The 15,166-nt window shown below is 36.6% G+C and overlaps 1 long non-coding RNA gene across 2 annotated transcripts in view; it reads right to left on the bottom strand.

The window, feature by feature from the left end:
- LOC106955079 (uncharacterized) overlaps nucleotides 1-15,166 on the bottom strand; it is a 96,099-nt gene that overhangs the window by 39,973 nt on the left and 40,960 nt on the right. The window contains exon 1 of one of the 2 annotated variants that reach the window (XR_001426500.1): nucleotides 4,318-4,648. The exons of the other annotated variant lie outside the window; for it this stretch is intronic. This is a non-coding gene — a long non-coding RNA (uncharacterized LOC106955079). Of the gene's footprint in view, nucleotides 1-4,317; nucleotides 4,649-15,166 lie in introns of those variants that run through there. 2 annotated transcript variants of the gene reach the window in all.

The raw sequence follows: 15,166 nt of genomic DNA, 5'->3' as shown, positions 1-15,166 counted from the left end.
GTTTCATTCTGTTTTATCAGCCTTTTAAAGTAATCATACATTTTCACTACAACTCTCGTAAAATATTAATATTACGCAGGTTAAAATGGGACTTTAAATCCATCAACTAATTTAAGAAATATTGCTGTCTGCTCCTGTGACTTCACATTCAATGGCTATATTAATCAGTCCCGGCCCCCTAGGCCCAAACAGATGGCTTTAATAACTTGCTTAAAGCGGTCCAAAACTCCACAGATAACGCTACAGTAAACTAAACATCCATCTTTGGCTCTATCCGTTCCATTCCCCATGCAAACAGAGTCATTATACACATGGCTTCAGGGAGAGATTCCCTGTCACCCAGTCTAACCCTCTCCTCTCAAGGATTTGGATCCTTGTCATCTGTATTTCTAAAACTAGTCAAGTGACACTAATATTAAGTGAGCGTAACGGGTTCCAGCCACCTTGAACAATCTGACATTTAACCAGACTTTTCTCTGTCATCCAATCAAAGTGACATTCAATAAGTAAACATTTTTACAGGGAACCATTGTGTATCAGGCCCTAGCAGTGGTAGAGTGCCGTTTTACAAAATAAAAATGACAAAAATTGGCACTCTGTTGCCAAAAGACTAGGCACTTTGAACACTAGTATGCTCAAGGTAAGCTATGGAAAAAGAGGTACTGTCATTGCATGGTACATAGAGAAGTTTTGATTTAATCACAGTCAGATTTGTGCCAAAGGATTATAGTTTTACCTGACCCTTACACTTTAATTGATTTACAAGGTGGGTTTTTAATTTATTTTGGATTTCCATTAGAGAATGCGTAAAGTTAGCTTGAAATCAAAGACAAAATATGTTTTGCATTATCAGTAACCTAGAGAAAACTTTATTTTATAGCAGATTTATTAGTTCAAGGTGATTCAAGAATTTCAACACTAAAACTGTTTTTAAGTTTGGATGGCACATGAATATTATACAAGCAGCTTAAAAAAAATAAAGAAAGGAGTCCTTCTTATTTTTATGTTGATCTGCATTCGAAAATGAACAGTTTTTGCACTTCAATCAGCACTATTCTGTACCCAGAGTTTCTTTTATTCCAATATGAATAAATGAAATCCTTAAAACACCAAGTGTGAAGCATGGCGTAGACGGCTTAGCAAGACATTTTTAGTTAAGAAACGTTAAAATGCAAACTACATTTTGCACACATTAGACTGACTGTATTTGTCTTGTCAATGCAACATACTTCATTCACAATGCTTGCACATCATATGCATACAACTCTATATCCAGAAGCTTGTCCAGACATTGCTTGTTAATTGCAAACATAATCCTTTCCTAATAATTTGAAAGGCTTAATTCACTCCTAAAAGAGTGTAATTTGAGTGCTGCTATTGGTCTTTCACTGCATAGTGTTGTCATTATCATGTGGTGAATGACAATATGAAGTTTTTTTTTTTTTTTTTTTTTTTTTGCATTTGACCGATGGTTTCAAAAATGATTCAGTTTTACCATTTTTTGTAGCCCAAAAACTTGATTCCATAATCTCTGTAGAGCACGGAGAAACAAAACCGTTGGCCCAAATCAAATAATAGATACATGTGGTTAAACTTGGGCTGACCTGAGAAGGTTTGAAAGCACTGATATAGGAACCAGTGTGCTGAAAAGCTCCAAATGAAAAAAATAGGAAAAGCAAATTGTGGCTTAACAGAGCTGCAAATGCATCACCAAAGCACTTTCAGCAAATCTTGAATGGTAAACCTTACAAAACAACTGCAGACTCATAGACATGCATGTGTTGTTCCTTCGCCACATAGTGAAATAAAAAGCAATTTTAACTTTTTTTTTTTCTGGCAGTCACACTTTAAATTAAAAAGGTGTTGTTTTTCATGGGTGGGTTTGTTCAAATGTGATAAAGAGAGCTGCATATGAGGAATAATGCCAATTTCCATATTAAGTAAACAGAAAAACAGTTGAAAAATATGAGAACCAGAAGAGCAGATAAGGCAACAATAATGCGCTAATATGCCAAGAAATGACAAAAATGACCATCCAGTCCTCCTCTTTCCCGATAAATAAATTATATCACATGGTTTCACTTCGTGCACTCTCTTTGTGGAATCACGCTGATAGAGACTTTCACTTAAATGGTAAAAAGTAGTGAACAGTCGTCAACCTAACCATCCTCGCGCACTGCAGGTGCTTTTTATTGTGTACTTCTCGTCTGTTTGTTTGTGAATATCAGCCATTTTATTAGGACCCAGAGTGTAATGAAATTTAACTCAATCCTGCAGTTTGGAGATTAATTCAGCTTTTAGACAGTGTTATATTTTATTTATATATAATTGTATTGGGAAAAATCTTATATGTAATGCAGTTGTGTATACAACCTGCAACTATATATATATATTTTTTTTCTATGATTTGCCTATTTGTTTTTCAGGCCAAAAGTTACAGCTATTATGGTGTTATTTAAGTGAGGAATTTGACACACACACACACACACACACACACACACACACACACACACACACACACACACACACACACACAGGAACAAAAAAAAATTCTAATTGTTTCATTAGATGTTTTTCTCACCTATTTATATACATCTACTACACACACCAATTGGACACAGCTTCTTGGAACCCTGAAAAGTGGGCAGAGAGAGACTGGTGGGCAGATGGGCACTGGATAACGTCTTTTATTTCCACCATTGAGCAGTTCCACACCTTGGATAATAGGAGCCAATTCAGTTCAGCCCATAAAGAGGTTTATCAGTTCCTGTCAGCATGCCCTGCAGGGGTGAGGCGACAAATAACAAGGTAGTGAAAAAGAAAAGTGGTGGCAGTCCAGCTCCCTAACCTGTTTCCTCTCTGCCAATGGCCATCTGCATGTTCAAAAAAAAACTCTCATTTTTGCGCATGAATCGAGACATGCATTTAGAGTCGAAAGTCATGTTTGAGAAGCTTTAGAGGCAGATATTGAGGTCACATGATGCAGCTTGGATGCATCTCAGAAACGTCACAAAATGTCAAGCACTGTAAAGGCTGCCAAGTAAAAGATTATTCCTTTAAAAAAAAAAAAAGTCCTAACTTACAGGATTATTTGAAAAATGTTCAGTAGTAACTTGCAAAACATGATTCTTGTGTATATAAATAGCACAGCTTCTCCTAAATGTTTAGCAAGAAAAATACAAGTACAGTAAAGTCAGCTTTTAATATTTATGTTGGCGAATTTAAATACAATTAGTTTCTTTTGCCATTGTGTTCAGGTAAATGGGATTCACTCACTTTTCAGCACTTAAAAATAATGTATTTCTGGGAGAACTCACTTTTTAAGCGAGGGGTTCAAATTATAGCCCTCAGCCTGATTTGACAGGCTTGTCAGTTTCAAACTATATTTGCATCTCCTGTCTGGTAATATATGAAAAATGACTGAGAAGTCACTGTAGGTCTCATTAAAAAAATATAAAATTACAGCTAAACCAGATTTTAAAAATCTTCTTCCATTATAAATAAAAAAAAGTTAAAGAATAATAATGATTAGTAATAGAAGAAAAACATCCACAGTCACTATTTACTAAGTGAATAGTAAGCAATGAGATTAAGAACCAAGAATAAGCAAGAAAAAAAAAATAGTAATAAAATTAAATTTAAAAAAACTAACATTTTTGTTTTAGTAATTTACACTTTTAGATTTGTTTCAAGTTCCTTTTTCATTTTGAAAAAGTTTTGGAGGCACAGTCGTGAGAGCTCCTTCCCTGCGTTTGCCTTATGCTCGCTGGAATAAATTGGTACCATATGGCACGATGACAGGATCACTCAATCTTCTGTGTACCTGAACACCACATTAATCATTTTTTGGGGGATATTCTTTCCCTTTCATCACACAGGAATTTTCCAAATAGCCCCAGCCTTTATTTCTCTCACACATGTAGTGAATTTACATACACAGACTACACACTGGCCTTGTTAGATGCCAGACCGTTTGACCGAGTTCAAGCTGGAGCAAAACAAAATGTTAAGGTTAGGTGTCAGGTGAGACTTTCTTCCTGCTCAACATATTGACTTACTTTTCTTGTAATGCAGTTAAACTACAGACCTTGTTTAAATTAACTTTCCTGGATGAGTGATGACATAAAGATATTTAAATACATTTCATCTTTTGACCGGGTAAAAACACTTGAATGTAAAAATTATTAATTCAAAGGAAAAAAAAAAAACAACAACAAAAAAAACAATACCATTTAATTTGAAGTACAAAAACAGACAGAGAAATTATTGCATTATAATATGCAACCTTAAATGTCTAATAAATGTCTTTCCACCTACCTTTGCATGCTGTCTATGATGAAATCCAATGAGCATATGGAAAGAAATTTAAGCTCCTTCCACTAATTCAGGCTATCAGTTTTTTTTTTTTTGCACGGAGAAGGGTGCACAGAGTAAAAATGGGTGAAGTGGCCCAGAGGTGGGAAAGAGGAGGAAAAGAGACAAAATGGAGAGAAGGAAAGAGTGAGAAACGGGGGCAAAGAAGAAACTGTGGTCTTTATAGCAATGTCCGCTTGATGAATCAGACATGTCTTATTTGTTGGCCTCACTGCCAGGGAATTTGCATTGATTATTTTCCCCTCAACAGATACATTTAAATCAATGTGGCACAGCGCAGCCGGAAAGTGTGAGAAAATGTGCAAGGCGCTCAGTAAAAGCCCACACAGCTGTAACCTTGCTCGGACAGGAGGAGCCACAGCTCCCCCTTCATGCCAAATGCATTAGATCAGGACTAAAAGCAGGTCTAAATAGCAGAAGGACAGCACCTCCATTTCTGATCTTCTGGTGAGAAAAAAAAATAAAAAAAAAATAAAAAATCTCCTATCATACCCATAGCAAGATTTCTGTGGGCTAATATGTCTTCATTAACTGCAACGCTTCACATATTTGCCAACTTGTGTTTTTTCACAAGTTTCACAGAAGGTGTTAGATTCCTTTTTACTCAGTTTTCTTTTAACTTTTTTTATACTTATTTCACCTTTTCTCTCTTTTTTCTAATTTCTTCATCTGTCTTGAGATTTAATACGTATAGTGTTAATGTTGATTAGTTGAAATAAATCTGAAAAACATTTTGTTCCTAATCTATTTAGATAATAATAAATAAACAACAACAACAACAACAAAAATCTGAATGATAAAGTTTGACATTTTGTAAATTTTAGAATGAGCTAAAATGATCTGGTCAAAATGTCATGAAAAATAATAATCTACTTACTAGATAATAACAGTTTCAACCAAAAAGATTAATCTTCTTTTACACATTTGATCTAAACGGTCTTCTTTAAATAATACTTTGCAATTTCTGCATTTGGGAGAGAAATTCTTATTTAATTTTGTATTCATTACCAATTTTTCTGCAAAAAACAATAGATTTGCATCATTATTTTATCAAGTACCCCAAGTTTGCTCTCAAAATGTGAATAATTTACTAAATTTTGTCAGTAAAAAAGGTCTTAAGTTGTTAAATATTTGTGAAAAGATCCATAAACAATTTAGGTAGACCCAGTGTGGAGCTGGATTTCTCCAATAGTGTCATAAGAAGGTTTTGCTTTTAATATGCCCTTCATGGAAGTTGAGTCGAGGTCTCCTTTATCAAAGTCCTGTGCTGCCCCCTTGCAAGCGCAGAGGAAGATGGAACAAGGAGTCCTAACATTTTGAAAACACTGCAACCTGACACAAAGAGTGACTTTCTTAAACACTGGATAAAAAAGTAAATAAAAAATGATGGCAACTTTTTTCTAAAAATGTTGTGACACATTTTTTTTTTCTTTTAGATTTGATTGACTATTAAGCTGGAGGCACTAAATAGTGAGTTTCATATTCTAATTGGGAGGACCATTTTTAAACATAATCCAACGCGTACACACACACACACACACACACACACGCACACACCTACACACACACACAGGCAAGGCATGCCACTCCCAACCCTTCTCTCTATTTCTGTCTCCCCTATTCCTCCCGTCTCATTGATAATTTCTCTAGGAGCTTCAGCCTCTCACGGTAAGATCAAAGTGACTGTCACACACTGCCAGTGGAGAACATTTCGTGAGCATCTCCACCCGATATATTATTCCTATGGATGATGAAAGAGTGTATACGGAGGGTGGAGATGACGCTGTTACGAGGCAAATGCAGAACAGGAAACATGTGCCTCATCACACTGGGTTTGTTGGCGTAGCAAGAAGTAGGGGTTAGGGCAAAAACGCAGCAAGCCAATCAGTGACTTGCATGTTTTTAAAGTAGAATTGGAGTCATTTTCTTGCAGAAAGAGAAAAAAAAAAAAAAAAAAAAAAACTTTGCAAACTGCCAGTAAACTGGGATAATAAAAATAAAATAGAATAGTCCCACATAGTAGAAAGTATGAAAAAACAACAACTATCAAACAAGTAGCTTGCACACTACCTTCTATTTTATTTTTTTGTTTTCTCTGTAGGATTTAAAGTAAAGAAAAGACTCCCAATATCTCCTGACTGTCTCTTTTTTCTCTAAAAGGCACATCTTAAGTCAAACTAAAGCATACACTCGTCTCTCCCCTAGGGTGCAGTGGCAGTGGTGCAGAAAAAGTGAACTGCCAAGGACCCCACTGTTTAGCAAACACTCCTACTGAGGGGAGGAATTAATTATTCAGAGCCAAGGACCAAGGCAGCCCCATTTCATTGCACCACAAAAGAAAGGTCAGAGCTTTTCATACGAGGAACCTCCTGGTTTTGCATCCTGTCAGCTGAGGGAATGGGTATAGTATATAAGCCTGAATGACACTTTGCTTAACAGCTCAATTAAAAGGACAAGCTTATTTGGATAAGGATGTTTTCAGCAGACACGTGACAAACAGCAGCAACATCTTAGTCCCGCCGTGGAAAGACGTGAATTGCCCGGATGTGTGACCACTACTCCGAAATATAATTGCTGGTTGTAGGAGCAGTTCAGAAAACTCTGCAAGAGCTGATCATTACAAGACTTTTAAGACGAGAAAAGTAAATTCACAATAGAGCGAGTTAGAATGATTAAAATCCTGCAACACCTGGAAGCAGTGCGAGCAAGTCATTTCTTACTTTCTGAGTTAGCGTGTGATCCATTACATTACTACGTTTGAATAGTTAATAGGCAATAATGAGCCTCAAATCAAATTAATAACATATTATTTAATCTGCTGGAAAATGACTTTTGAAAGACTGAAAGATCACTTGTCAAAACTCTGCACTGACTTGACCAATTTTTGGACTCTGATAAAGTTTTGTGCCCTGTATCGTCTGCATAATCCAGACAAATTTCACGGAAAAAAGGCCAAAGCTTTCTCTCCAGCCAAAGTGAAATGACAGTCATCGAGTCACTCCGAGCTCACAATGCCTCCTTCACGGAGCAGATGACGAGCATACAGTAGCCATGCAACCAGAACCCAACTACAGAACCCTTTGGGAGGGGGTTCTGAAGTAAATCTGCCATTACAGTTGAATACTACTGAGGCCTCCCAGCATTGTGGTCCGTCACTATAAGTTATAATCTCTAAAAACTGGTGTGGTGAGCCCCAGCAGGGGATTAGGATGGGAGCCAGGATAGCAAATACTACAACCGTGCAACAGGGGGTGTCTCTCCCCTATTGGTGTGCCTCTATCCCAAACATCAAGCCCTGTATTTCTATTGGCTCTGTTCAGTGCACCTTCAGCCAATCAGCGATTCGTTAGCTCATCATTCCATGGAAACCAGGCTTGCCTGGGGAAGACATCAACTCCATTGAGCTCCCATCTTCTTCCAGTAAGTCGAACCACAGTGCTGAATGTAATTTCAAAAGGTCAAAAAGTAAAACAACCCGAAGTGAAAACAAACAGAGAAGCTCATATATTTTCAAGGAAGATTTACATATACATTCACACGTGCAGGTCAACTCCTTCATGAATTGCGAGGCCAAATCATTAATAGTGCTTAAGTATAATTGCCAGTAATCAAACAGAAGGTTGTGTTTGCAAACTGAGGTGTCTAAATCTTAACTGTATAAATTAGCCTGCTGATTTATGCTCCTGGAATATTATGGCTAGGCAGAAAGATACAGATTGAAAAGGGGATAGGTCGTTCCTAAGATGATTTCTTGCAGATGTTTCAGCCATTATATCTCGCTCTCTAAGGTCATTAATTTCCCAGGTAATAAACCCCTGTGTTGTTAGCGCCCCCTCCTCCCTCCAACCCCTCAAATCCCATGCAGTACAAAGCAGCTGGGTGTACAGTAGCATGTGTGTAGCTGCCAAATGGAGATGACAGTTTGCTCCATTGTTCATCAGTGAAACCACGGAGCCATGCTGAGTCTATAGCACAAGGATGAAAAATTAAACTCAACACCAAAAAATTAACATGCTGTAATACAGTCTGTTATTTGCCCCTAAAGAGACAACCATCATCACTTCAGGTCTGATACAAGTCTGTCCAGACAGGGTTTTAGCAGACTTATTGTAAATTAGAGCCAGACGGTTTTTTTTTTTTTTTTTTTTGCCGGTACTACACATGTAAGGATAATGATTTACAAGAAGGTCCTGACTGAAATACAATGTTGCCCTGTTTAAATCATGAAATCACTGTTTAGTTCTAGAAGTCATTCTTCAAATGACTTGAAAAACAAATAAACCCCATATTTCCACATTTACAAGCAAAAGCACCACTGCGTTCGACACGGATACTGTCATAGAGTGTAAGAGGTAAAACTCAATCACTAAATAGTGAATACTGTTTCCTACATTAACAAACAAGTATTTAATACTTGTCAGTGTGTAGATAGTGGAAATGATTAGGAGTTAAGCCTGCAAAACGTTTACCTCTACATTTCCTACCTTAAAAAAAAAAAAAAATCTCGTGAAAATATATGATAAAAGGCCTGAAGGCCTGATTTTCAAAACCTTTATTTAGACAAAAATTTGCACAGAAATAACTAAAAGAAGTTTAATGTTAAATGTATTTTTCTGGGCTGGACAAGCACTGGCTGTCTTAAAGTAACAATTAAAAACACAAATGACGTGGAACAAATACACAAACTTTCAAAAATTCTGATACTGTGGTGTTTTAGCTTTGGAAAATATTTCCAACATTTTTAAACCGTATTAGGTCAGTCTGATATTCCCATTGGCTCTTCATATCGGAACAAAAACAATCTTTATTCCAGTTGCATCTATCTCTTTAAATAACAATAAACACTAACAATATTTAAAGTTGTATTTATTTGTTTATTTTACATAATTTAAAGAAGACAGAAAAATTATTTTGTTTATGATTGTTGTTTGACTCCTTGCATTGTTATTAGCACTTACTTAGCTTGTTTATTTAGATAAAGGTTGTTATTTCCTTATATAGAAAGGCACTTTAGTTGTATATGTTTTTATTTCTTTGTCTGTTTTTCTTTGTTTTGGAAATTTCAGAATAAATTCAGCTGCAAAAGAAATATCTAAGGGTCCGACTAGAGGTATCATGGGCTATGCCATTAGATTCTTGGAGGGACTCCTCTCACGACAAATATGACCCTATTTGGCAGTAAACTCAATCTTGATAACAATATCAAATTACACTCCAGCATAATATATATATATATATATATATATATATATATATATATATATATATATATATATATATATTTTTTTTTTTTAATAAAAAAAAATTCAATTTTTTTTTCTCTTTTTAATCACATAGACAATCATTAAACCATCACAAAACTATTGTTGAGCATCTTTACTGAAAAAAACTTTGAATTGCCGAAAAGTAAAATAAAATAAATAGAAATTGAATTTCCAATTTCAATGAACACATAAAAAGTGCAGTAAAAACTATCTTCACTCCCTAATCTTTTGTTCAGGGTGTGGGGTAAAAGGAAGGTGTGGAGCATACATTTTCTAGTGTTTAATTTTTTTTTTTTACTTACTTGAAAGCTGGAAAAATGCACCAAAAAGAAGCAGGTGAGAAGACATGCTCTAGTTACCTTATCTAACTCCTGCATGAATTATGTACATTCGTGAGTTAGAAGCAGCTGTGCATTGCACACAGGAGTTCATTTGTATGAGAAGGTAAAACATTTAGATTCCAAGTTGAACTGATGCAATTGAATGTCTCCACAGACAGATTTAATGCTGTAAGGAAGCAAAAGAGAGGATGTATTCAAAATGGCTCAGGTATTATCTACTCCACAGAGTGAGTGTCTCCCTTATCAGCTTTGAAGTCGGAAAAATGTAAAGGCTCCAGCATTTCATCACATTTCACACCAGAATATACCGTACTGATAGCCACTTGCTGTTTTGTTAGCAATTCAAAGGCGATCTACCAAAGAAAAAAGGGCGATGTAAAAAAAAAACCCAAAAACAATCTAGCCTTGATTGTCAAACACTTCCACGCTGAACCAGCCTCCTGATCTTCTATGAGGCAAAACAGCAACACGATCTTTCCACTCACAACACAAGCGAAGATCTCCAGAGCAATAAACTGATTCTGAGAGCGCTCATCAATCTTTAATCCTTCCTGAGGCTCCGTGGGGCCGCAGCGAGTAAAAACCTCCCTGCAAAACCAGAAAGCGGCCAGATTCCAGCACATTCAAGGTTCAAGAAAAGGCCTAGAAATCACGTTGATGGGGCCAAATCAACTGAGGAGACCTTTTAGCTCCCTCTATCAGACCCACGTGCTGGTTTCAATCTCACATTTCTGGCGGCGCTCTTCTTAGTCATATGGTAAATCAAGGGAAAAAAATGGACTGGACTGTTTATGAAGGACACTATCTTTATATGTTTTGCAGCTCAAATAAATATGTATATGTGTATATATGTGTATGTCTATATGCGTTCAGGGTATTTTCGTGTTTTATACAAGGTTGATGCACACAATATGTAATACAGACAGGATGAGCTTTAACATGATAAATGATTGCATATTTCTGTCGCAAACGATGTAAGAAAATGTAATTTTGCAATCAAAGCAAACTCCCAATCCTAAGTTCTGGATGTTGTTTTGGGTTAGGCACTTCTTTACCAGTACCAAAAAGTCAAGAGTGGATCCTGAGCTGACATGATAGAGAACAGTCTAAATAAATTTTGGTGTCATTGTACCAAACCCACAAACATAGCAGCTGCATGTAGCCTGTGAGTTGTTGCCAAATGAATGTGACAGCTCGCTCCACTGTAGATCACTGAAACCATGGAGCCTTGCTGAGTCTTAGAGCACAATGATGAAAAATTAATTCAGACGCCCAAAAAAAGAAGAAGAAGAAAAAAAAAGAAGCGTCTCAGGAAGAGTGTGTTGTCTTTCCCCAGAGGATGTTCTCTGCTTAAATGTGTCTATTCTGAGCGGTAGCGGGCAGCTTGTAATGTGACCTAAGTAACTGCTGCTGACAGAGAGTTTGAGCTTTGGTCCCACCATATGTTCTCTCACAGGCACAACACTCTGCCCAGTACATTCATGTAAATGATTACATGGGAAACAAAGAGTTCCAAGGAGGCTTGAGAGTTAAGAGCGTGTTGAAGGGTCTGGTGATATATGTTGGTTTCAGAGGAAAAAGTCAAAGAGAAGGGTCCTGTTTACACTTGGTATAAAAAAAAGAAAAGAAAAATGTTGGTTGGATGTCGTTTTGAAAGTAAGGCTGCTCCGTGTGTGGGCTCTGGCACCGCCATCCACAATTCCTACGTCAAGGACACAACCTGAGAGGATATGGCAGGCGCCATTCTCACCATCTGCATCGTCGCACTCAGTCCACAAAAATATCTGTTTACTTTCAACATTAAACAAAACTCCCGAACAAGCTGGAGCGAAGCCAGACAGCCTCCTCTGGTCGTTCTTGCTAAGTCCGTATCAAAAATCTGACTTGCCTCCGAATAGTTTGGATTCGTGTTCAGGCTTGTTTTTTATCAAGATATAACAAGCGAGGCAGGGGGGGAGGCAGTAGTGGGAGGGAGTCGACGCTAGTTCACCCGGTGCAGACGCAAAGCAGGTGGCCAGGTTGATGACAATGAACAGACAGCAATGGTGGCCTAATTTCTTCATGTCAAACAACACCATATGGCTCTTTTTTCCCTACTCTACCTATTTAGAAGCTGCATCAACATAAGTATGTGAGTAAGATAGTCCTTACAATTAATTAGAAAGGATGAAGTGGGATGCACTTTATTCTATATACTGTGAAACATGCTCTACTAAGGGGAAAACTATATCCCCAGGTATTTATGTTATGTATGAAATGTCCTTGAAATCAGCTGATGACTTACTTTTTTCCCTACAAACTTAGCATTAAATCAAAGCCTATAGCTTTTGTGAAACACTTTGCAGAAGGGGGACATACTGAAGTACTCTCTTGGACCTGGGCTAACTAAAAACCTGGTAAATATGGCTCACTTTCCAGGGTTGAATGGTCGTTGTTGCATCATGGTCAAAAATATAAACAAACAAAAAAGAATCTCAATTGCCCCGACTAGTTATTTCTTGCTCCAGACAATAGCAAATGATGTTCATCTATGCGCTACGACAGTGCTGCAAAAACACATAAGCGTGCTTTTTTGACATTTATTACAGCTTTTTTCTTGCATGAAAAACAGGGAATGTATTTTTTGTGTGTGTTAATAGCAACTTTAAATGAAACAGGTTTTTAAGCATAGACTAGTAAAACCTGGTCTGATGGTAAGGCATAAAAAAGAACAACTGTTTCTTTCACACAAAAGCCACCATTATTGGTTACCCATATTTTACCACTTAAAACTGAAGTTTAAAAGAGATAATATTTGAAAAAGCACTAATTTAGTCATTTTAGCATTGCCTGATTAGCACAAAATATAAATGAAATTTACAATTTACAAATATCAACACACTTCTTTTTTTTTTTTTTACAAAAATAAAACCGAAAAGAATATAAGACAGTTTTGCGAGCAGACCAACAACACAAGAAATTGACCCAAGGCAACGCTGCTTAAATGTATTCATAACCATGTGACTTATGACAGTGATGGTTGACATGAAGCCTTTTTAAAATTTAGATGGTGGCAGGTAGCAGAACTATCTGCAGAGTGGAAATGAGCCAACATATGAAGAAAGAGCAAACAGAATATGGTGCCATATGGCTCCATTGTGGCATGATGCTTTGCAAAGATCGTATGACTTCCTGGCATTGCAAATCGGAATGGAATCAGTACGTTTTGAAATATGTTATTGACAATTTATTAAAATCAAATTTTTTTTGAAAAACATTTTTCTTTTTTCTCAAAAAAAAAAAAAAAAAACGCATAATTCTTAGGTTAAATCCAACAAGGTTGAAAGATTCTTAAATTTTTACAAAATGTTTCTAAAAATGATGAATTGGGCCCAAAACAGAGGTCAAGATAAACAGACTTCAACTCGGGTAGTAACACAGACAACTCAAACACAAAATGACCTCACAAAAAAACTTAAAGGGCTGTTCAGACCACTTCTGGCACACAGGGCAGAAATAACTAAAAAAAACTAACATACAAAAACTTAATTAACAAACAAATATTGGTCAAAGCATACAAAAACTTAATTAACAAACAAATATTGGTCAAAGCAATACTAATAAGTATTTACGTATTTTCTAAATTAAATAAATACTACTGGAACCCAATTAGCTGCCAAAAACAGAAGAAAAATTAAAGGAATAAAATAAAAAAATAAAAAACATTTCCTTTTTTTCCTCTGGCAAACAAATGTAATGACCCGCTGAGGAGTTTATGCCAGCCATATTAGGAGAACAAAGCAGCACTCCAGTAGCAGCTCCAAAGGAAACAAGAAGAAATTACTCTGCTGCATTTCAATGAAAATATAGCAAACGGACAATTAAAGTTAACTAAATGTCTGCACTGCAAATAGATAATGAAAGAGTCAGGCTAATAAAAATAATTTTAATTAAAAATGAAATTCTAAGCTGCCCAGTAATTGATATGTGAACTAATTTTAAGAATGAGCAGCTAAATAATTACCATCCAACATCTCTGGTGTGTGACAGCAGGAACAGCTGTCACAGAGGTACATAATTAAGGTATATCTAATGCTTTATAAATACTTTGCATGCTATGATTACATTTTAATCCAGTTAATCTATAATGTATTTTAGTTAAACCTCCTATGATTAATCCCAGGTGTCATCATGACACAGAACTAGGTCTGCAGGAAGCCATAGAAAGTTTTTGAGAGACAGCACAGGGTTACCCCTCACTGTGAGTTCCCCTTTTGAGGCTACAAGTAACGAGCAAATAGGTCTGTGCACCACATAACATTATACAGATAACACAAGGGTAAGGTTTAGAACATGCCTTAGAGGGACAAGTGTGCCGAATGCATCAGTTCTTCGGAATGCCTGGTTTCTAATGGCACACTCGCAGGGGTCAGCGCTAACTGACAAAACAATATCAGTGGGGAAACATTTGCATCAAGGTGTACAAATATGCAAGTTGTCAGGCATAGAAAGCCTGGCCTTTCAATGTGACAGCAATCCCTTTAGGTGTGAGGAGAGCGCAGTTCAGTGGTGCAGGGAATGGCAAGAGATTTGGTCGTGGGGGACTGGTGAGGCTGCGGAAGTTGCACGCAGTGAGGTGTGTGTCAGGGCACCCGAGACAAAGCCATGATTACACACAATGAGTAGAGCAGAGTGCGGCTGACACTAATGCAGTCCAAGGGGAGACACGAGACAGAGCACTTGTGACAACTGTGAGAGGGTGTCACTCTTTTGACAGACAACATTATGGGTACCAAATAGAGCAAATGTGGGTTTTTTCACTCTAATGTTTCAAGAAAACCCTAAATCAGTGGAAATAAATGCAAATGTATGTTAAATGACTGTCCGCAAATGCTTAAGACGGCTATTAACTTCAGTCATTTTTTTTTCTATGTTTACAGCAGAAGTAACTGAGTTTGAACTTTTTATTTTCACTGGTAATGTACAGCTTAGATGAAAGAGTACTTTAAAAGAGCACCAATAACCCAAATTAAACTTTAAGCTTAAGAAAAATGTTGACTAAAAAAGGTTAAAACACAGCATGAAAATTAGACTGAAACTACTTTCCTGACAAAAAAAAAAAAAAAAAAAAAAAAAAAAAAAAAATTTTTTCGCAAAAATTTCCCCAACCCCAAAAAAAAAAAGGCAAAAAATAAAAAACTAAAAACC

This window comes from Poecilia latipinna, unplaced genomic scaffold, assembly GCF_001443285.1.
Source record: "Poecilia latipinna isolate Pla-1442-1.1 unplaced genomic scaffold, P_latipinna-1.0 Scaffold703, whole genome shotgun sequence".
NCBI lineage: Eukaryota > Metazoa > Chordata > Actinopteri > Cyprinodontiformes > Poeciliidae > Poecilia > Poecilia latipinna.
The sequence above is the reverse complement of the archived record's forward strand: the minus strand, read 5'-3'. Positions and strand labels throughout refer to the sequence as shown.